General features: G+C 38.7%; 1 protein-coding gene and 1 non-coding gene across 3 annotated transcripts in view; both read left to right on the top strand.

Moving 5' to 3' along the window:
• The window catches only part of SLC44A5 (solute carrier family 44 member 5), a 379083-nt gene that overhangs the window by 61583 nt on the left and 293573 nt on the right, over nucleotides 1-23927 (top strand). The window lies entirely within an intron of this gene.
• Nucleotides 2377-2480, top strand: LOC132416253 (U6 spliceosomal RNA). Its single transcript, XR_009517512.1, has one exon. It is a non-coding gene; the product is annotated as a U6 spliceosomal RNA (small nuclear RNA).

Raw genomic sequence — 23927 nt, 5'->3', positions numbered from 1 at the left:
AGGCTCCGGATGCGCAGGCTCAGCGGCCATGGCTCACGGGCCCATGCGCTCCGCGGCATGTGGGATCTTCCCGGACCGGGGCATGAACCTGCGTCCCGTGCATCGGCAGGCTGACTCCCAACCACTGCGCCACCAGGGAAGCCCCTCTTTGCCATTTTTAAGTTAAACTCCTTGGGCATGAGTCATTACTCAACTCACTTTGTAAGGACACTTACTTTTCATTTTTTTAAAAAAAATTATTAATTTATTATTTTTGGCAGCATTGGGTCTTCGTTGCTGCGCGTGGGCTTTCTCTAGTTGTGGCAAGCGGGGGCTACTCTTCATTGTGGTGCACGGGCTTCTCAATGCAGTGGCTTCTCTTGTTGAGGAGCATGGGCTTTAGGCACATGGGCTTCAGTAGTTGTGGCATGCGGGCTCAGTAGTGGTGGCACGTGGGCTCTAGAGTGCAGGGTCAGTAGTTGTGGCGCACAGGCTTAGTTGCTCCGCGGCATGTGGGATCTTCCCGGACCAGGGCTCGAAGCGGTATCCACTGCATTGGCAGGCAGATTCTTAACCACTGCGCCACCAGCGAAGTCCACTTTTCATTTTTTAATCAATTTTTTTGGCAAGTTTTACATGTGCAATAGATGAAAAACTATGATGATTAGAAAAATCATAGAAAAGAGTATATAGATCTTGGCAAAAACTTGCCCATCTGTAGGACAATACTTGTATACTTATTAGAGTAGAACACAGAAGCTGCAGCATCACCAGTGCTACCACTATCAATAGAAAATATTCAGTAAACATAAACTTACCTGTGAAGTTGTGCTAGGTGTCATAATAAGAGAATCACATTGAGAACAGTGACCAGGAATTACTTATATAGAATTGACAGATGGACAGAATAAAAACAGTAAGCAAATATCTATGTATGGTCACTGTGGTTTTCATCACATATAAGTTATAACCTAAATTTTGGCATGTGGATAAGGTTGATTATGTGACTGAAATAGCAATTAGAAATAAAGTTTAGGACTTTCATGTCTTGTCAAACTGATGCATGTAATAGTAATGTGAGCAGGAGCTCTTGAGTTTGTCAGGGCTTAGTTAAGGCATTTCAGTTTTGGCAGCCACCAGTGCAGGACATCAGGACAGTGGCAGGGAGAGTGATGGCTGTTATTCTTTGGAGTGCCTTCTTCAAGGCTGACCTAGACTCTGGTTGGGCCTGGTGCTAGTGCCTGAGGCAAGATAATGGCTAGTGCTACTTTTCAGAACGTGCCATTGGCTCCCATGACTGTGGGAGGGGTCAGAGAGGGGAACACCAGTATTTTTATGCATGTAGCTCCAGGGTAATGTATGGCTTCAGGGACAAGAAAGAGGAACACCAGTGCTAGAGAGATAACCAAGATGAGACTTGGGGAAATGATTGAGCACCAAAAATTGCCTCAGAGATGAATAATAAACTTAATCTGAAACTTGTAAATTTTGTTTCCAAGTGCACACATGAGCAACAAAGCCAGTAAACATTTAAATGGGATTTTCAAGCTGACAGTTTATCTACACTTTAGACTTTAGCTTAAATGGGAGTGCTGCAAGTCACTTGTTACTAATTTCTGCAATTGAAAGGGAGTCTTTATAGTAATTCTTTTTTTAAAAATTTATTAATTAATTAATTTATTTTTGGCTGTGTTGGGTCTTCGTTTCTGTGCGAGGGCTTTCTCTAGTTGCAGCAAGTGGGGGTCTCTCTTCATTGCAGTGCGCGGGCCCCTCACTGTCGCGGCCTCTCTCGTTGCGGGGCACAGGCTCCAGACGCGCAGGCTCAGTAGTTGTGGCCCACGGGCCCAGTTGCTCCGCGGCATGTGGGATTCCCCCCAGACCAGGGCTTGAACCCGTGTCCCCTGCATCGGCAGGCAGACTCCCAACCACTGCACCACCAGGGAAGCCCTATAGTAATTCTTAAAGCCACTGAAGATTTATTTGTATTAACATCTTAATTTTGCTAAATGCCAGTAAAGGCTATGCCTTATATTCACTTTTCTGTTAGGCAATTGCCTGAAAGAAAAATGTGTCATTGTAAAATTTAAGAAATATGTCATAACTAGTATTTCCAGAAGCCAAGAAACAATTTCTATATCTATATATCTGTATCTATACCTACATCCATATCTGTATTGTCCAATGGTTATACTCTCAAACATACTGATATTATAGAAAATAGAAATTGATATGTTTAGATAGAGTTCATAAGATTAAAAATCATATAAAAATTAAACACACACATATACTTAAAAAAAAAAGACTGTAAGAAATGAAGGTAAAGGCAATAATACTTCACTTACGTCATAAGATAAACATCGTTGATCAAGACCCATCTGTTCAGTCTTGGATTTTCTATTCTACTCCTGTGGCACATATAACAACACTAAAATATTACAAAGAAGATTAGTATAGCCCCTGTGCAAAGATGACTTACAAATTTGTAAAGTTGCCATATTTTTGCATAGTTAATGATTTCTTTCTTTGGGTTCTCATGGCACATTGTATATACATTAGCTGTCATCTTACTGTATTATAATTATTTGTTTACTTCTCTGTCCTTTAAGAGAATTACTAAAAAATGAAATTATTCTTTGTATCCATAGTGGCTTGCACATTGCCTGGCTTCTAAAAAGCACCCAGAAAATATTTAATGGATGAATAAATGCTTTATAGTCTATGAGCAAGAAACCTGCAGCAACTCTTTGTATATATCCTGCTAACCCAGAAATTGATTCTGAAACAGTTAATCCTTTTCTTACTTTCTCACCTTGTCTTACGGATGACAGAATTTCTATTTTAGTGTGATGCCCACATGGCCACCTCCTGTTGATAACTAGTGGGCACAACTCAGTTTGATGATGGACAGATGGACAAGCCTGCTGTTGTTCTTGGCCGTAAGACTGTTCCTGCATATTCTCTTATTTGCATCAAACATGCCTTCCTTCCCCTCTTTTTTTGCCAGACTGTACATATTTGCTTCTTACACTGTCTTGCAGTATTAAAGGCTATAAGCAGGCTTTGGAAGACAGATAAGCAGAATTATTTTGAGAGATGCATGGTATCTAACACAAAAGAAAAGGACTTGATGGAAAAAAGGCCATAAAATATTGCTATTATTCAACTGAAGAGGTGTTGGTTTTCTCTCTTTTCTACCATAGTGGGATTGAAATAAAGCTGCAATATATTTCTGGTAAAAGAGATCCAGATTATGGTATCAGTTATAATTCATTCAAATTTTATGTATAATCACATATGTAAATAGTAGTTGTTTCAAATTAGCAATAATAAACTAGAGTTGCATAGATAAGACATTGGCATGTTAATTATTTAAACAACATGCAACATTCAAAACATTTTAACACATATATTTTCTTTACTAGAAAAAAGGAAAGGGGGGGAAGGAAATGAATATTTATTTAGTTTCCATCATGGATCAGGCATTTTTGTGCTTTTTCCTATATTTTTCATGTAATCCTCAGAACTACATTGTAAAATAAATTTTATTGTGATTATTTTATGAAAGAGAAAACTTGAGCCTAAAGGCAATAAGTAATTTGCTCATGGTCACAGATCTAGGAAGTAACAAAACTGATTCCAAATCGAGTCCTTCCAACCCTTGAATGTATTCTCTACCTACTATGTTTGATTAGCTGGCATACAGTCAGTTTTTAAGGAATTTGGGTTTTTATTATAAATAATAGTGTTTTAAAGGATTTTCCATAATTGTGAACGGTGTCTTGAATGCCAACTAATGTTTCTGCTACATGAGATGAGATTCTTTTTTTAAAATTAATTAATTAATTATTTTGGCTGCATTGGGTCTTGTTGCTGCACGCGGGCTTTCTCTAGTTGCAGCGAGTGGGGGCTACTCTTCGTTGTGGTGCGTGGGCTTCTCATTGCGGTGGTTTCTCTTGTGGAGCACAGTCTCTAGGTGTGCGGGCTTCAGTAGTTGTGGCACGCAGGCTCAGTAGTTTGGCTCGCGGGCTCTAGAGCTCAGGCTCGGTAGTTGTGGTGCATGGGCTTAGTTGCTCAGTGGCATGTGGGATCTTCCCGGACCAGGGCTCGAACCCATGTACCCTGCACTGGCAGGTGGATTCTTAACCAGTGCGCCACCAGGGAAGTCTGAGATGGGATTCTTGTCCCCTTTTCCAGATGAGTAAGTGGGTTGATTGAAAAATGATTCAATAATGTGGTACAGGAAAAGTGATCTCTGAATTTTTTGAATGACTAGGCTGGAAGCAGAGTGCTCAGTGTTTCACAAACATTCTTAAGGAACTACTGGTCCATTGTTAGATGTCAGGATTTGCCTTGGCTGTCCTTTTTGCCTAAAGGGTCTGTGCCGGGCTACAATGATGGGGTCTGACCTCAGCTCTTGGTTTCATTCTCGTTTTTGACCTGATTCATGGAGCACCAGTGTCTTGACTGATAAAGGGGGTTGAGGGAAGAATCACTCCAGCCTTCTGGGGCTCTCTTAGCAAGCATCTACTTGTGGCTAGATTTTTCTTCTGAGGCCCATTGAGATTGTTCCTGTGTATATCCAGACCCTAGGAGAGCCCTTGAACTGATTGCATTTTTTTTGTGGATCAGGGGCCGTGCAAATCCTGAACTTCCTCTGGCTGTTTTAACACCACTGCTACTCCCTCCCCCCACTTTGGCATGGTAGCAGAGGGCTTACTAAAGACAAGAGATTCTGTGTGAGATTCTTTCCTCATCCTACCCTCAAACGAGTTAGGCTCACCTTCTCCGTGTGAAAGGACAGGTTATAGCACCAACTGCTGGTGCCTTGTAACCAAGTAACATAGCTAAATGGGATTAACTCTATGAAGTAACAGACCTGCCAGCTGTCATCCTGGTTTTCTTTAGTAATGCAGACAGTGCCAGAGGCAATTTCTAACTGTGTTAATGATGATTACCTGCCCCCACCTCCAACAAACAGCCTTCAATTATAGTATGTCTAAAAATGAGAGTTAATCAAGACAGAATGATCAATTGGCTAGGTAAAATTTAACAAGTGAGTTTCATTCCAACTGAGTTACAAAGGTGATTGTAATGTTTGGAAACTGTCTTTTAGAGAGAGGCTCTGGAAAAATTACAATTCTGAAACGCTGGCATAATTTCCGTGGTGAGGAAATGGTCATTATGTTAAAATAGATGTTTATGTCTCTCTCCCTTATCTCTTTTTCATATTTCTTTAAATATATGTGTTTTCCTATAATGTAAATTTAATGATTAAACTATATTTAAACTAATGCTTTGCCATTAATGAGAGAAAGGTCACCTTTAAAAAGTTGATTCAGTAGTGTAAGTTATTTCAGGACTGGAGTTGAGCCCAGTTCCTGTTAATGAAGACTATTTCCCTTTTCTTTTTCTAGGACAGTGGAATTAAAATAATCAGTTCTGTCTCTTTCCAGTCATGATGCATTCTAGGCGTAGGTAAATAAACCCAACTGAAAAATAACAGACTAGCCAGCCCTGTCTGTCACCCGGCTTGAAGCTGTCAGTTTTCGTTTCAACGTTATATTCATGAGCATTAATATGAAAAGCCTCTGTCAAACGTTTGCTTCGTGTGTTTTGATTGCTTTAGAATGGAAATTTAAATACTGAATTTCAGAAATGAATTAGGAGGGGAGTGGAGAGAGAGCCCTGCACAAAGTCAGGCAGCTGGTTCTGGTCTTGTTCTGCTACCATGTATGTGCCTGGATAAATCACTTTAAATTTCTCAGCATGCTTCCTTTGCTCTTAGAACCAAGGTGGTTCGACTAGGTTGGAATGGCACATAGATGTCCGCTTGTCTGCCAGCTCTGATCAGTTGGTCATGCCTGCCTGGGGGGCTGCACTGGGGATGAGGGTGAGCCTTTTCCAGGTGACAGGAACACTGGGAACGAGAGAGCCACTTATTTGCCAATACCCAAACTCAGCTATCAATACTTCTTGGGTCATTTTCTGCTTCTATTATGACTTTCATGATTTTTTTTTTGGCAGAGCCACATGCCTTGTGGGGTCTTAGTTCCCTAACTAGGGATTGAACACGTGCTCTCGGCACTGAAAGCACGGAGTCCTAACCACTGGACCGCCAGGGAATTCCCATGACTTTCATGATTTATTTTTAATTTTTAACCACAAGAAATGTTCTCTCTATCCTTGAAGGTAATTTGAAAATTTAAGAGCAAGGAGACACAGTCTTTGAGATCATCTAGTCAAAACTAGGCTGATGTGTATAAAAATGCTTTGTAAAATGTCGAGCACTATTTTAGATATTTGAGGACAACATGGCTAACTAATGGTAAGCTTTCCCATTGTTTTTTTTTGGGACCCCCTTCCTCCCTAATTTTTGTGAAACGCTTGCTAGAGAAATGATGCAGGTTTTTAAAAGTAAATTTCTTAGAAGTTACTCCACTGACATTAAATTAAGAAAATTAAGTGTTAAGTTGTACCGTATAGGCCGTAAACACTGTGGATATTCCAAGAACTAGAGAGCTAGAGTCATCAGGGGATATTGAAAGAAGAGGTAGAACTTGAACAAGGCCTAAAATGGGCAGACGTTAGAAGGGCATTTTTAAGTATGGGAGAGAATTTGGATAAAGCATGGAATAAGAGCAAAGCACAATTTGGGACAATAAACAGGAAGTATAAACTGTTAGGTTTCAATAAGGAAAAATTTGAATTGCTAATAATATTAATATTGATAGTTAACATTTATTCATTCATCTTCCCACCAATATTTTTTGAGTCTTTCCAATGTGTCAGACCCTGTTCTAGATACTGGGGGTATAGCTTTTAGTAAAATAGACAGAAATCATTGATTTTTAGAGCTTACATCCTAGTGGGAGAAGACAGATAATAAACAAAGCAATACGTGAAATATGTAATATGTTAGAGAGTAATAACTACAAAGGAGAAAAATAAACCAGGGGAGGAGACAATGGAATGGTAGGGGTGAGCTGCAGTTTGGGATACAGTGGCCAGGGAAATACTCAATAGGTGGGTAATGAATACCACATTTTAGACACTCTGCTAAGTGAGTTCTAGATACGAAATCATTTAATTTTCGTAGCAACTTTATGAGAGTAGGTGCTATTATTATTCTCATTTTATAGACGAGGACCTGAAACACAGACAACCAAAGTCATCAAGAGTGCACAGCAATTAACTGTAAGAGCTGGGATTTAAATCCAGGAAGTCTAGTTCCAGAGCTTATAATTTTAGTCTGCAAATCTGGATAACAGAAGTCCTTGCAAAGGCTGTCAGAGGTCACAGTATTGATAGCATTTTAGAGCTAGAGGGAAATTTACTTATTTTCTAATCCAGTGGTTTTCAAAATGTATTAGAGCCACCTGCAGAGCTGGTTAAAACCTAGATTTCTGGATCCTGTTCCCAGTTTTTTGATCCAGTAGGTCTGGGGTGAGGTCTGGGAATTTGCATTCTAACAGGTTTCCAGGTGATGCTGGTGTTGATGGTTTGGGCAGCATTTGGGAATCACTGGTTAGTTTAGTGGTTGGCAAACTCCACTGCACATTAGAATCACCTGGGGCGCTTGTAAGACCAGCCCATGCCTTAATGCAGGAGGTACTGAGTACACGTAATTGGTCTGGGCTGAGACTCTGGTGGTATTAGTGACTACAGTGAACACAGGGGATTAAATACCACTGGTCTAGCTTAACCTTCATTTTACAGATGAGGAAACTGGGGTCTGAAGAAATACCTATTACCTTCTTGTTTTGGCTCCTAGCATTCTGCACATTGTTTCTTGCTCGCCCACTCGGTTCTTGATTGCATAACGTCAGGGGCTCTGTTAATCTATTTGCCACACAGTAAAAGTTCAATAAACCTCTGTTGCTGAGTTACGAATGTAGCTGGGAATGGGAACCACTGAAAGTTTCTGACCAGCAAAGTGACATAAGGAAAGTAATATTTTAGGAGGATTCATTATTAGAAAGGGTAGGATAAAGAAATTAGAGCTGTGATGATCTTCCTTTTGCAATGTTCCCGTAGAGCCTTGCTACTCAAAATGTGACAGAGACCACCAGCAGCAGTAGTATCACCTGAAGCTTTGTTAGACATGCAACTCTCAGGCCCCACGTCAGACCTACTGAATTAGAACCTACATTTTACAATATCCCCAGTGATTTGTATGCACATGGAAGTTTAAGAAACACTGCCTAAAACATCATATGACCAATACCTGGGCTTATAGGGTAGCCCTAGTGGAGATTGAGAACAGCAGCAAACATAAATGGCTGAGCAGGTCAGCTTTTCCTTAAGGCTCTTCCTTGATATCTTTCTTTCCTCCTCCAGGATCTTAATAGGTAGGTATTCAGTGGTCAGAAAGTTTTGGCAGGGCTTCCCTGGTGGCGCAGTGGTTGAGAGTCCGCCTGCTGATGCAGGGGACACGGGTTCGTGCCCCGGTCCGGGAAGATCCCACGTGCCGCGGAGTGGCTGGCCCTGTGAGCCGTGGCCACTGGGCCTGCGCGTCTGGAGCCTGTGCTCCACAGCGGGAGAGGCCCGCGTACTGCAAAAAAATAAAAAAAGAAAAAGAAAAAGAAAGGTTTGGCAAATACCAGGTTAAACATGTTTCTTTATGACCAGACTTTTTATCTTTTAATATACTAATGCACTTTCTGAATCTCTAAGATAAAAGTCGAAGCAGCTACACAGTACAGTTTTTATCGATCATGGAAGTTAGTCTGGGAGACATCTTCACATATTACTATTTTGTGGAACACATCTTGGTAAAGATGTAATAGGCCCTTTGTGATTATTAAGGTTCCAGACTTGTAAGATATTCTAGCCCCTGGTCATCTTAGACTTCCTACATTTAATATCCGTTACTTATCTGTTCAAGTGCCCACCTTTCCATCACTGGTTCAGGTATATGACTTACTTCTGACTTACTTTCATTGGCAGAGCCCTATTTGGAAAGAATCATAGGATAGGTCTGTGGGTTCTGTCAGTGCTGGTCTGGGAAAAACATTCAAGAGTTAGTTGCTGGTTATGGTGACTGATGAAAGTGAGGAGATACTGGAGAATGTTAGGGTCACTGGTAATGTACCAAAGTTTAGATTGTGGTAGGAATAAAATCAGGAGGTATGACTGAGAGCAATTACTGAGCGTATAGAGAAAAAACGTGGAAGTTTGATTGACTGTTATGAGACACGACATCTGTCAGCAAATTTATAGCCAAAAATAAAAAGCGAATGAACAGATACATTGGGGAATTAGGGTAGGGCGGTCCAAAATGGCTTTTCTGCAGTTTATTTCCATTGATGGCCTTTTTGAAAAATCATGGCCCATTTTAACCTTGACAGGTTGATTTATCCCATATTCTATGACTCAGAACATATTTGATTTTAAATTATGTTCTCCAATAAATTACCAATATTTTGGATATAATTCATATTACTGACATAAAGTTTTTACTTTATTTTTGGTAGCAGAATACCTACTCTACTCTTAGCCCTAAGAGGAATGAAAATACTTTCTCAATAATACCCTTACTTTGGGCAGTAAGCACATCACTTTTAATTTTTATCTTTTCTGTTAATAAACCAAGGGAAAGTATTTTTGATTTAGACCTGTCCCTCAGATGCTCAACTTTATTTTTTATCCCCTTTCCTGACACTTAAAAAAAGTCATTTCTTGAAAAATCAAGGGAGTACTGTTCTTTCTATTTATGGCATCAATATAACTTTTCTTAGGAATTTTTCTCTTAAAAAATGAAATATTACTTTAATGGGTAAACTTGGATACATAAGCGTTTCAAATCTGATTCAATTTGTTTCACTTTACTGAATCCTTAGTTAACAGAATTCTTGTACTTTCAGGAGAAAATTTGAAGAGAAGGGAAAAAAAATTAAAAATCAAGAATGTATTGAATTAAATAGTCTTTGATTTCAGAAACTTCTGGAGGGGATTAGTGAAGTTTAAACCCACTTTTCTCCATCTCTAAAATCTACAGTTCTCAGAACACTATGACTAGAATGATGATCCAGAGATCTTATAAGCTGCTAAGTCAACCCAAAGAAATTCAATTTTTCTTATTTTACTAGATAAGGCAGAAAAGTAGACTGATTCTTTACACAATATATAGAGGATGACAGTCTGTAGAAGAAGTGCTAAGATGCTTGTTGTGTCCTATTGTCAGGCTAAAAATGGTGGGAGATGCAGTTTAGTAGGCAACCCTGACTCCTCAGTGGAGGGTGGGCATGGGAGATTGTTGTAGCTGAGTGACTACCTCTGAACAGGCAAAGAGGACTAGGTGGGTGCTATGAGCATCAGCTGCTGAATTTTGCACAGCGCAGGTAGCTTGTCTACACCCTATGGTCATAGGGAAAGGATAATAGAGGCAGGAATTGTCCCACACGCCAAAGGTAAATTACTAATGAGCTTACGTACGTGCTACGGGTTGCCACTATTCTAGAAAGATTTTCAACAAGGATTGAAACTGGAAATTCAAATTAAGCCTTGGGTTACTAGACAGTACCATCCGCTAAATATTTGTACAACATCTATCCAATAAAGTTTTTATCAGACATCATCAGGTGCCAGGTTCTGTGCTGGCTGCTGGAATACCAGGGCAAAAAAGGTAAACGTTGTCATTGCCATTGTATTGCTTGCCAACTAGAATGGGATGCACATAAGTAAACGAAATAGTATAACATAGTATATTATGTGCTATGATAGGAGAAATACAGTGAACCGTGGTAACATACAGAAAACGGGTGCTTAACTTTTAGTTAATGAGTCAGGTAAGAAAGGCATCTACAGGAAGGATGAATAAGCATTGAATGGACTGAGAGGAGCTGGGGCAGGAAAGAGAATTCTGGGCAAGGGCAAAAAAAGCATATACAAATGGCTGGAGAAAGAGGATAAAGAATGTTCTGTTTAGAACATGCAGATCTTGGGAAGAAGGAGAAGTGGCTAGAAATGAGGCTAGAAAAATAAACACAGTCTAGACGTGGAGTTTTGTAAACTTTTAGGTGTATTCTAGATGAAAGGGAGAGCCATTGAAAAGTTTTCTAGCAGAGAAATGATTAAGTATGTGTTTTAAGATAATGACTGGCAGCATTCTGGAGACTGGGGTGGAGGGAGATAGTACTGGAGACAGTGAGACCAGTGGGGACACTGTTGAAGAAGTTTACGTAAGAGAAGATGGTAGCCTGTATTTGACAAATGATTTCATTCTTAATGGCTGGTATTTTTGTATCTGGCACACTAGACATTAAAGTGATTTACTCTTACAAGATTCAAGTTTTTATGTCATTCTTTAACTTAATATTGCCCATTTTATAATTCTTCAAGAAACCATTCTTACTTCCTCTCTCTCGTATCTTTGTAAATGATTATGTTTTTGTTGCTTCCTGAATATTCTCTTGCCAATGTCTTTTTTGCTTTTGACACATATCTCTTTTCCACCTTTTGTCATTGTAGTTTCTTTTTCAAACTGGAGTAAGGAAAATTAATGTTGAGAGAGAAATAATTATGATTCTAGTGAATAGGTCTCGGTTGTCACAATTATGGAGAAGCTGAGGTTTCCTGGAAAGGACTAGTAGAAAAAAATTCAGTGGTTCTCAGCATTGGAAGGAAAGAAGATACTTTAAAGACAGACAGTGCTTGTAGAGGAAAGGCTTGCTGTACAGCAATCAATATACTAGGTTTAGGAAAGACCAACATGGATCAACCCCAAAGTGGAAAAAGTAATTAAGGGCACAAAAGCCACATAATACATGTCAAGTTCAAAGGAGAAGCTGCAAAATTACACAGTGGAGTTCAGACTTTAAAAATGACAGAAAGAGCAAAAGCAGAAAATGACACAAGCATTTCATGTAAGACTAAAAGTGCTGAGATATTACAGTGATAGTACATGGGACACAAAAGGTCAGTGAACAGCCTGGAAAGGTGTCTAATGGATGGAAAGGGTAATCCATTGATTGAGGGGGCCTTGATTTTAAAAAAAAGTGGAATTAAATGAATTCTTTGCCTCAGTGCTCTTAAAAAGCACAATCTTGCTAAAAAGAGAAATCAATTTAAAATGAAAGAAATAAAATTGTTCCTTGGAAATGTTACCAATCAATAGGTGGTAAAGAAATTGAGAAATTTGAATTCTCAAATAGAACTTGATATGCTTTCTTCCAGAATTAGTGGTGTCAAAAGCCAATACTTCATTCTTAGGTTTAGAAACCCTTTTAAAAATGTATTATGTCACTTTTGTGTATTTTGGTCCCAAGTCACTCAATGTAGGCCATTTTTATTTTTTTTACATCTTTATTGGAGTATAATTGCTTTACAATATTTTGTTACTTTCTGCTGTATAACAAAGTGAATCAGGTATATGCATACGTATATCCCCATATCCCCTCCCTCTTGAGTCTCTATCCCACCCCTCTAGGTGGTCACAAAGCACGGAGCTGATCTCCCAGTGCTATGCTAGCTGATCTCCCTGTGCTATGCGGCTGCTTCCCACTAGCTATCTCTTTTACATTTGGTAGTATATATATGTCAATGCTATTCTCTCACTTCATCCCAGCTTACACTTCCCCCTCCCACTGTCCTCAAGTCCATTCTCTACGTCTACGTCTTTATTCCTGTCCTGCCCCTAAGTTCTTCAGAACCATTTTTTTTTTTTAGATTCCATATATATGTGTTAGCATACGGTATTTATTTTTCTCTTTCTGACTTACTTCACTCTGTATGACAGACTCTAGGTCCATCCACCTCACTACAAATAACTCAATTTCATTTCTTTTTATGGCTGAGTAATATTCCATTGTACATATGTGCCACATCTTCTTTACCCATTCATCTGTTGATGGACACTTAGGTTGCTTCCATGTCCTGGCTATTGTAAATAGTGCTGCAGTGAACATTGTGGTACATGACTCTTTTTGAATATGGTTGTCTCAGGTGTCTCAGGGTATATGCCCAGTAGTGGGATTGCTGGGTCATATGGTAGTTTTATTTTTAGTTTTTTAAGGAACCTCCATACTGTTCTCCATAGTGGCTGTATCAATTTACATTCCCACCAATAGAGCAAGAGGGTTCCCTTTTCTCCACACCCTCTCCAGCATTTGTTGTTTGTAGATTTTTTGATGATGGCCATTCTGACCCATGTGAGGGGATACCTCATTGTAGTTTAGATTTGCATTTCTCTAATGATTAATGATGTTGCGCATCCTTTCATGTGTTTCTTGACAATCTGTATATTTTCTTTGGAGAAATGTCTATTTAGGTCTGCTGCCCATTTTTGGATTAGGTTGTTTGTTTTTTTGATGTTGAGCTGCATGAGCTGCTTGTAAATTTTGGAGATGAATCCTTTGTCAGTTGCTTCATTTGCAACTATTTTCTCCCACTCCGAGGGTTATCTTTTCATCTTGTTTATGATTTCCTTTGCTGCACAAAAGGTAGAGTATATTTTTATTTTGTTTTAAATTTTTATTTCCTTTTTTTTTTTACCTTCTTAACCATTTATTTCAGTAGTGTTAAGTATTTTTACATTGCTGTGCAAGCTCCAGAACTGTGCTCATCTTGTAAAACCCTGTCTCTTTATGCATTAAAGAATATGTCCCCATGTCTCCCTTCCCCCAGCTTATTTTTTTATTGTTAAAAATTTATTATTTATTTAGTTTTGGATGCATCGGGTCTTTGTTGCTGCGAGTAGACTTTCTCTAGTTGCGGCAATTGGGCTGTTGTTCATTGCAGTGCACGCGCTTCTCATTGCAGTGGTTTCTCTTGTTGTGGAGCATGGGCTCTAGGCACATGGGCTTCAGTACTTGTGGCACACAGGCTCAGTAGTTGCAGCTCGCAGGCTCTTGAGTGCAGCCTCAGTGGTTGTGGTGCACGAGCTTAGTTGCTCCACAATATGTGGGATCTTCCTGGACCAGGGCTCGAACCCATGTCCCTTGCATTGGCAGGGGGATTGTTAAACACTCACCACCAGGCAAGTCCCTATAGGCCATTTTTAATGCTTTCTTGCCTTTCTGTCTATGTTTTAGAGTATGACACATACCCTTATCTGGTGACGCAAAGGAAAACATCAAGAGCCTGTGTAGAAGTCCCAGTAAAGAAATTTCCCAACCTAATAAACTTTTTTTGTGTTTGTTTGTTTTTGTTGTTTTTTGTTTTTTGAGGAAATATGCTTTTTGTTCTGTAGCCATTTGGAAGAATGGGTATTGCTCAGTGTGGAAGTCCTTGTCTTAATTGGTTTGGGTGCCTGTAACAAAAATACCATCTACTCGAGGAACAAACATTTATTTCTCACAGTTCTGGAGGCTGGGAAGTCCGAGATTTGACAGCATTACTGTTTCCTGCCTTCTTGTAGATATCTGCCTTCTATTTGTAAGAGAGAGAGGAAGAGAGAGGGAGAGAGAGGGAGAGAGAGAGAAGCTGAGACTAATCTCATCATGTGGCCTCCACTTTTAATCTCGTTACCTCTCAAAGTCTCCATCTCCAAATATCATCACATTGGGGATTAGAGTTTCCACATGAATTTTGGGGGACACAACATATGGTCCATAAGATCTTTAGTGATACAGATTTTCCAAAATGACACAGGTTGCTCTTTCTTAATTGCATAATAAAGACAGGATTGGAAGGATGGGTATGCTTGATGCAAAAACAGTGTTTTCCTGTTACCCTCTCAGAAAGGATTCAGAAACAATTGCATATGAAAGTGTTTTCTAAGTCAGAAACAACTGAATATTGGCAAGTTCATATAGTTCAACCTAATATACATAGATGAGGGACCACTAGATTAAAATTGGTATCATTTTTCTACATTTGTTCAATTTTCTCATTTTCCCAAGCCTGTTTCTCCACTGTAATTAGAAATTAACCCCAAAACAGACAAAGGATAAAAGATTTTCCTTGTGCATATTTTCAAGGACAGAAAAACAAAGGGAGCGTCAGGCACCTTGAGTGCATAATGGTAATTATCACTAGGAGAACAAAGTTGGCTGTGGGTCTGGGAGCAGCTGCAAGGAAACAAGGACAAGTCTGGGCCTGAGAAATGGTACCCTGAGACTCCGCTTAAAGGGACCAGATGGGGTTCCCCAGTTCCTTGTATTTTCCTGAGAATAATTAACCATGGGAGGTGGCATAGGTTAGTTGTTAAGAGCTTGGCCTCTAGAATCAGATAAGCACTCAGTGTGGGTCCTGCCCCAGTATGGAAGTGAGTTGATGTTTGATCTATGCTCTATTCCCATTATGCTTGGGGAGACTAGGACCACAAAAGATGGAGTAGGTAGAGAAGGTAGTAGTCCCTGAGGGTGGACCAGAGGACAATTGAAATACATCACAGGAACTGAGAGAATCAATGGAAGTGGGCAATGAAGAGCTGGTCTGAAGCAATGTGGAGGATTCTAAACCCTCAGGAGGCTCTTGTGGGTTCTGCAATTCCACGTAACTTGTTATTATATCTGGTCCTGGTGCATTGCCTTTACAGTGATCAATCTGGGTTTACTAATTATGTTACTTTAAATGTAATTATGTTACTTCAAATATAATTATATTACTTCAAATATAACCTGTTTTTTCCTTCACTTTATATTTAAATATTTTTCAAATATAGAGAAATGTTGAAAGAATAATACAATATAAACACTTTATACTCATTACCTTGATTCAACAGTTGTTCATATTTTGCCATAGTTGATATAAGTATGTATACTTTTTCTGAATGCCTTGAAAATAAGTTGTAGATATCATGATATTCACCATAAATACCTTAAAATTTTTTTAATTAAAATTTTTTGAGGGACTTCCCTGGTGGTGTAGTGGTTAAGAATCGCCTGCCAAAGCAGGGGACATGGGTTCAAGCCCTGGTCTGGGAAGATCCCACATGCCGCGGAGCAACTGAGCCCGTGCGCCACAACTACTGAGCCTGAGCTCTATAGCCTGAAAGTCACAACTACTGAAGCCCGCACACGTAGAGCCAGGGCTCCATAAGAAGAGAAGCCACTGCAATGAGAAGGCTGTGCACCGCAGCGAAGAGTAGCCCCCGCTCGCCACAACTAGAAAGGGCCCACGCGCAGCCGCGAGGACCCAACGCAGCCAAAAATAAATAAATAAATTTATTTAAAAAAACCCTTATGTCATTCCTATAGCAACTATGATGTAAAACAGAAAGATTAAGAAAAGTTTAATTGAGGTAACATCGGTTTATAACATTATATAAGTTCTATGTGTAAAACATTTTATTTCTACTTCTGTATACACTATGGTGTGCTCACCACCTAAATTTAGGTTTCCATCCTAAGTTTCCATCCCTCCCCTCATCATACAGTTGATCCCCTTTACCAATTTTGTCCTTCCCCACGCCCCTTCCCCTCTGTATCAGTCACTGTAAATATTTTATATAACCACAATACCATTATCACATCTAAGACAATTAAATATCCTAATAACTTTTCCTAACTGGGACTTAACTGTATTTCTCCCTAAATAACTGGATATATTCATAATTTTAAAAATTACTATAGCAATTTTGAATATAGAGAAAAACATAAACATCAGCTGTAATCTTAATAGCCAGGAAACTAATGTTAAAAATTTAGTATATTTCTTTCCATTCATCTTTTAAAGCCTATAGGATATATATTACAAAGTTTGATACAAAAAATTTTACATCCAGCCTTTTACAGTTAATATTATCATTATCGCTTTACTATGTTAAATGTTTAAAATATTTTTGTTGACTATGTACCATTTCATAAGGATCTGGCGTACTTTATTTCCCTATTCCCTTATAACTGGGGGACCATGCATTCTGGTTTGTCCAGGGCAGTCCTTTTGTATGACTGTTGTCCTGACAGAATTATTAAAAGACCCCCCTTTACTCCCAGAGTTATCCCAGTTTGGAAGCAACCTATATAGTTACCTTTCCTGTAAACACCCTACCAACAATTGACCATTTGCCATTTTTAATTTTCTAATCTATTTACTCTTACATAAATTTTTGGGTGCATTTCCTATTATATCATGAAGGTATATTCCTAAAAGTAAAGTGACTAGATCAAAGAGTATGAACATTTTTAAGGTTTTGTCTGCATATTGCCCTGCTTATATTTCTGTTAAATATGCAAAATACTGTACTGTTAAAGTGGACTCACAAAATTTATCTGCTTTCAACTCTTCAAAGTCTTATCCATGAGTCCTGCTGCCTAAAGGGCTCATGTAAGTATTGCTGTCATGCACTCACCATTGCTGAACAGCAAACAATAGGAAAAGAAATATTTTCTCTCCAGTGAATTTCTGGCAATCACTTGGGATCTGTTTGATTGTTACCAAGGTAGTTCGTACTTATTTTTATCATCTGTACATGGGATTGGCTGTGTGAATAGAAGGTGCCCAATAGGTACTAGTTTCCACTTATACTTGCATAGGGTTTTCATAACCATCTGCTAATGAGTCTGCAGGACTTAAAGGGGAAACCAAATGAAAGGGGACTGATTACCTTTTCCTCTTTTGGCCTTTAAAAGCTGTTCTCTCTGCTTTCCCTCAATGTTGATGACTTGTACTTGGAAGAAGGGAACAGGAGACAAACAGACTTCAGGTCATTGACAGTTGAAGGAAGAACAGTTTAAGTCCCGGAAAGAAATGTTGATCCTTCTTTTTATCTTCTGTCTTCAAAGCTGTTCAGAATAAGAAAGCCATATTCAATCTCTGAAAGTAAAACCCTGCATATGTAGTTTAGTTCCAGATTGTTTGGGGACAGGTTCTAAGACATAAATGTAGGACTGGTGAGCGGAGAGAGGATCAGACTGGAGAGACCATTTTGGGTACATTTTTGTGGTAAAGTCAGTCCACCAGTTCTGCCAGTGAATGCCTGAGTGATGATGGGGTGGTAGGACGAATTTGGTGGGTATCCTAACATTGGAGGAGGGTGTTTGGCTTAAGTTTAGCAGCTAAGCTCAATTTAGAACTTTAAATACGGTAATCTCAGGAAGCATGGCTGGACTAAAACTAGTTTTATCTAGGTTTTTCTCAGTCTAAATAGTGGACATTGCTGATTGTGGAGGCTCTTGAAAGGAAAAGCAGAGAGGCACTCTGACAGAATCACCTTTCCCCTAGAAGATACTAGGCCAGGAGAGAAAAAAGAGACCTGGATCTGAACTACGGGGAGTTCTCTTTTATTCTTGAATTATTCTTAACTTCAAAATATGCCACTTTATGTTTTGTAGTACTCTGTGGTTTTTAAAACGTTTTCACAAATGTTAGATCTCTGACCACCTTAAGAGGCAAGTCAGGCAAACACCACGTTTCAGAAGAAGAAATGAAACATGGATAAGTTGTATTTTTTTCCAGCTTTATAGAGTTAGGAGTGACAGAGTATCCTTGATGCCTGTACATCCGTGTCGTCTGTAGTCTACACCAACGCTTATGTAGTTCCAGAGGTTACACAGTTTCTCTGTTCTTAGACTTTTTGTTGTTTTGTTGGAATTTTAAACGAGCCCATCTCTGAATAGTATTTAAAATAATGATTATTATGTGGTTGCCTTCCCCCAAATTCAACACAAGACTTCAGAATATGCCCACTGTGTTCTCTGAAATTTGACTGCTACCCCTACTCTCTCTTTTTTTAATGTTTTCCTCTTTTCTGTCCTTGTGTAAGGCTGAGCAGAGTTTATTGCTGTATATATATCACATTTTGAGTTTATGGTAGCTTTTCTGTTAATGGGTTGGATATTATTTTGTTTCAACCCCTGTGACCCTGTGTCAGGACAACTCGGCTCCGGGACATATTGCTGAGTCATAATTTAAAAACCCTTAACTCTTCTCCCTGTCAAGCAAACTTGAACATATAACAGTGTTGTCTTAAATAGGACAGAATTAGGATTTATTTTTTGGTAAATGATGGATATTTGAAAAACAGTATCTGCTTAATATAGCTCTCTCTCTGTCTCTTCTCTCCTGTCTTTAGATTCTTACTCACAACGTGTTAAAGCATAATATAAGGTGGTAGAACTATCTTCCCCACTTTATCATGGTGCTATTTTCACTTATACCTTTCAACTACTTCATTTTATGAGTCTTTTTGACCCAAATTATTTTCTGTCCTGAACAGCTTTCTTATAGCTGATCGTTGCCAGTTGAAATTCTCAGTATTTTCTCTTCTTTTCTCTCCATCCTTGCCTCCTTTTTCTCACTCTCCCTTTCTGTTATTTTCTATCATTCATCCACCCACTGATCAATTCATCCATTCATCCATCCATTTCTAACTCTTAGTAATAGGAAGCTTATATCTAGCATGCATAGTAGCCAAAGCTGTACAATTTCAGAATTTAAAGTTCGAAAGTAGGGCTTCCCTGGTGGCGCAGTGGTTGAGAGTCCCCCTGCCGATGCAGGGGACACGGGTTCATGCCCCGGTCCGGGAAGATCCCATATGCCGCGGCGCGGCTAGGCTTGTGAGCCATGGCCGCTGAGCCTGCGCGTCCGGAGCCTGATGCTCTGCAACGGGAGAGGCCACAACAGTGAGAGGCCCACGTACCGCAAAAAAAAAAAAAAAAAAAAAAAAAAAAAAAAAAAAATTCGAAAGTATTCTTAAATTGAGCAAGTTTAAAGTTAATTTGGAATTGATCTGCCCACTCCATTTTTGAGAGTGTTTTATAATATTATTATGTTTTAAGTATGATTATATAACCAAGTGCTCATAATTTATGGACTTTGTGTGGCATCAAAAACTAAGAAGTCTTAAAAAAAAACACTAAGAAGTCTTTGCTTAAGAGATTGAAATTTAAAGTCAATTCAGGGTGTAGATAAAAATGGCTTTCTGTGTCTATCCAGGTATATTTCAGTAATTGATCTTTATGATTTCAGTGGCTGTGCTGTTTCAGTATCTCCCCCCTCAACTTCTCCCCCCCCAAAGGATGGAGCCAGCCCTGCTAGCATTATAACCCTCAATCTTTGGCACTCTCATCAACTGCCTCAAGATTATCTCACATTCTACTCTCTGAAGGAAAATGACAGGTGGCCAGGGAATTTTCTTTTAGCAATTCAGTCTGACTTCCTAAGAGAAAACTCTACCTCCCCATTTCCATCTTACAAAAGGCATCATGGAATTTAGATAACTCAGAGCTGAGTGACTGGTGAGTTACTGCATGATAAAGATATATTATTTAGGAGATGATGGTCAGAGACATGTAAACTAGATGAAGAAGGAAGAAATAATAGCTTCAGTCTCTATTTTTTGTGGAATAGTGCATATTTTTCAATATATAGTAGGTTTTCCTGTGTTTTAATATTGAGAATTTTGTGTGTGTGTTGGGGGGAGGGTACAAATAATAATGTAGTAAATCCAGGAAGATTTCGACTTAAGGTAACCTAGCTTATGAGCCAAGAAATGTGTCTTATGTGGGTGGTCTCATACTTTGTGCTAAATTTGTCTTTATTGTCTTTGTTGAAATGTTATGAGAAAAGAAAAAAAATTAGGGATATATATATCCAGAGCTACAACCCTGAAGGCTTGTTTGTGGGTTCAAATTTTTTAAAAAAGCTTGTAATGAAATAATTTTTACTAATATTTAAAATATCTTAAACAGCTTTATTGAGATATACTTTAAATTTAATATAATTCTCTTTAAAGTGTGCAGTTCAGTGGTTTTTAGCATATTTGTGATGTTGTGTGACCATCACTATAATCTAATTTTAGAACATTTTTACCATGCCAACAAGGAATCTCTTTAGCATTCACTCCCTGCCCCCTAGCCCTAGACAACCATTAATCTGTCTTTTCTATTGACTTGCTATTTTGGACATCTCATATAAATGGAACCATACAATATGTGCTCTTTGGAGATTGACCTTTACTAATAACCTTTTGTGATTATACAAGAAAATTGTTTTAGAATTACTTAACATAGAAGTTTTTAAAGAAGAATATTAAAACCACTTCTAGCAAATCACTCTTAAGAAAACAACTTTAAATCATGTTTTATCTGTTTTTTCCCAGTCTTTTTCTATTTATTTGTTATTTCATTAATTAATCTGCTTAGCAAATTAATTTATTGAGTATGTAACATGGATCATTCACAGTGCTGGGCATTGGACATACTGAGGTGCACAAACGAGCAGCTTAAGAGTTGATGAATAAGTAATAACCACTGCAATAAGTGTTACAAATGAGTACAGACTGCCTGTAATGTACAATGCAGATCTAACTTAATTTTTCTAAAGAAGTTATTTAATATATGCCTATATATATGTATTTTATCTTATTTATTTTTTAACATCTTTATTGGAATATAATTGTTTTACAGTGGTGTGTTAGTTTCTGCTTTATAACAAAGTGAATCAGTTATACATATACATATATCCCCATATCTCTTCCCTCCTGCATCTCCCTCTCTCCCACCTCCCTATCCCACCCCTCTAGGGGGTCACAATGCACCAAGCTGATCTCCCTGTGCTATGTGGCTGCTTCCCACTAACTATCTATTTTACATTTGGTAGTGTATATATGTCCATGCCACTCTCTCACTTTGTCCCAGCTTACTCTTCCCCCTCCCCATGTCCACAAGTCCATTCTCCAGTAGGTTTGTGTCTTTATTCCCATCTTACCCCTAGGTTCTTCATGACCATTTTTTTTTTTTTCAGATTCCATATGTATGTGTTAGCATGCGGTATTTGTTTTTCTCTTTCTGACTTACTTCACTCTGTATGGCAGACTCGAGGTCCGTCTACCTCACTACAAATAACTCAATTTGGTTTCTTCTTATGGCGGAGTAATATTCCATTGTATATATGTGCCACGTCTTCTTTATCAATTCATCTGTTGATGGACACTTAGGTTGCTTCCATGTCCTGGCTATTGTAAATAGAGCTGCAGTAAACACTTTGGTACATGACTCTTTTTGAATTATGGTTTTCTCAGGGTATATGCCAAGTAGTGGGACTTCTGGGTCATATTGTAGTTCTAGTTTTAGTTTTTTTTTTTTTTTTTTTTTGCGGTACGCGGGCCTCTCACTGTTGTGGCCTCTCCCGTTGCGGAGCACAGGCTCCGGACGTGCAGGATCAGTGGCCATGGCTCACGGGCTCAGCCGCTCCGCGACATGTGGGATCTTCCCGAACCCGTGTCCCCTGCATCGGCAGGCGGACTCTTAACCACTGTGCCACCAGGGAAGCCCTATTTTTAGTTTTTTAGGAACATCCATACTGTTCTCCATAGTGGCTGTATTAATTTACATTCCCACCAACAGTGCAAGAGGGTTCCCTTTTCTCCTCAACCCTCTCCAGCATTTATTGTTTGTAGATTTTTTGATGACGGCCATTCTGACCGGTGATATCTCATTGTAGTTTTGATTTGCATTTCTCTAATGATTAATGATGTTGAACATCCTTTCATGTGTTTGTTGGCAACCTGTATATCTTCTTTTTATAAATGTCTATTTAGGTCTTCTGCTCATTTTTGGATTGGATTGTTTGTTTTTTTGATATTGAGATGCATGAGCTGCTTGTAAATTTTGGAGATTAATCCTTTGTCTGTTGCTTCATTTGCAAATATTTTCTCCCATTCTGAGGGTTGTCTTTTCGTCTTCTTTATGGTTTCCTTTGCTGTGCAAAAGCTTTGAAGTTTCATTAGGTCCCATTTGTTTATTTCTTTTTTTATTTCCCTTTCTCTAGGAGGTGGGTCAAAAAGATCTTGCTGTGATTTATGTCATAGAATGTTCTGCCTATGTTTTCCTCTAAGAGTTTTATAATGTCTGGCCTTACATTTAGGTCTTTAATCCATTTTGAGTTTATTTTTGTGTATGGTGTTATTGAGGGTTCTAATTTCATTCTTTTACATGTAGCTGTCCAGTTTTCTCAGCACCACTTATTGAAGAGGCTGTCTTTTCTCCATTGTATATTCTTGCCTCCTTTATCAAAGATAAGGTGACCATATGTACATGGGTTTATCTCTGGGCTTTCTATCCTGTTCCATTGATCTATATTTCTGTTTCTGTGCCAGTACTGTACTGCCTTGATTACTGTAGCTTTGTAGTGTAGTCTGAAGTCAGGGATCCTGATTCCTCCAGCTCCGTTTTTCTTTCTCAAGATTGCTTTGGCTATTCGGGGTCTTTTGTGTTTCCATACAAATTGTGAAATTTTTTTGTTCTAGTTCTGTGAAAAATGCCAGTGGTAGTTTGATAGGGATTGCACTGAATCTGTAGATTGCTTTGGGTAGTGGAATCATTTTCACAACGTTGATTCTTCCAATCCAAGAACATGGTATATCTCTCCATCTATTTGTATCTTCTTTAATTTCTTTCATCAGTGTCTTATAATTTTCTGCCTATAGGTCTGTTGTCTCCTTAGGTAGGTTTATTCCTAGGTATTTTATTCTTTTTGTTGCAATGGTAAATGGGAGTGTTTTCTTAATTTCACTTTCAGATTTTTCATCATTAGTGTATAGGAATGCAAGAGATTTCTGTGCATTAATTTTGTATCTTGCTACTTTACCAAATTCATTGATTATCTCTATTAGTTTTCTGGTAGCATGTTTAGGATTCTCTATGTATAGTGTCATGTCATCTGCAAACAGTGACAGCTTTACTTCTTCTTTTCCAATTTGTATTCATTTTATTTCTCTTTCTTCTCTCACTGCTGTGGCTCAAACTTCCATGTTGAATAATAGTGGTGAGAGTGGGCAACCTTGTCTTGTTCCTGATCTTAGTGGAAATGCTTTCAGTTTTTCACCATTGAGGACAATGTTGGCTGTGGGTTTGTCATATATGGCCTTTATTATATTGAGGAAACTTCCCTCTATGCCTACTTTCTGCAGGGTTTTTATCATAAATTGGTGTTGAATTTTTTCGAAAGCTTTCTCTGCATCTATTGAGATGATCATATGGTTTTTCTCCTTCAGTTTGTTAATATGGTGTATCACATTGATTGATTTGCATATATTGAAGAATCCTTGCATTCCTGGGATAAGC

This window comes from Delphinus delphis, chromosome 1 (genome assembly GCF_949987515.2).
Source record: "Delphinus delphis chromosome 1, mDelDel1.2, whole genome shotgun sequence".
Taxonomy (NCBI): domain Eukaryota; kingdom Metazoa; phylum Chordata; class Mammalia; order Artiodactyla; family Delphinidae; genus Delphinus; species Delphinus delphis.
Note: the sequence above shows the minus strand (reverse complement) of the source record. Positions and strands in the feature narration are given on the sequence as shown.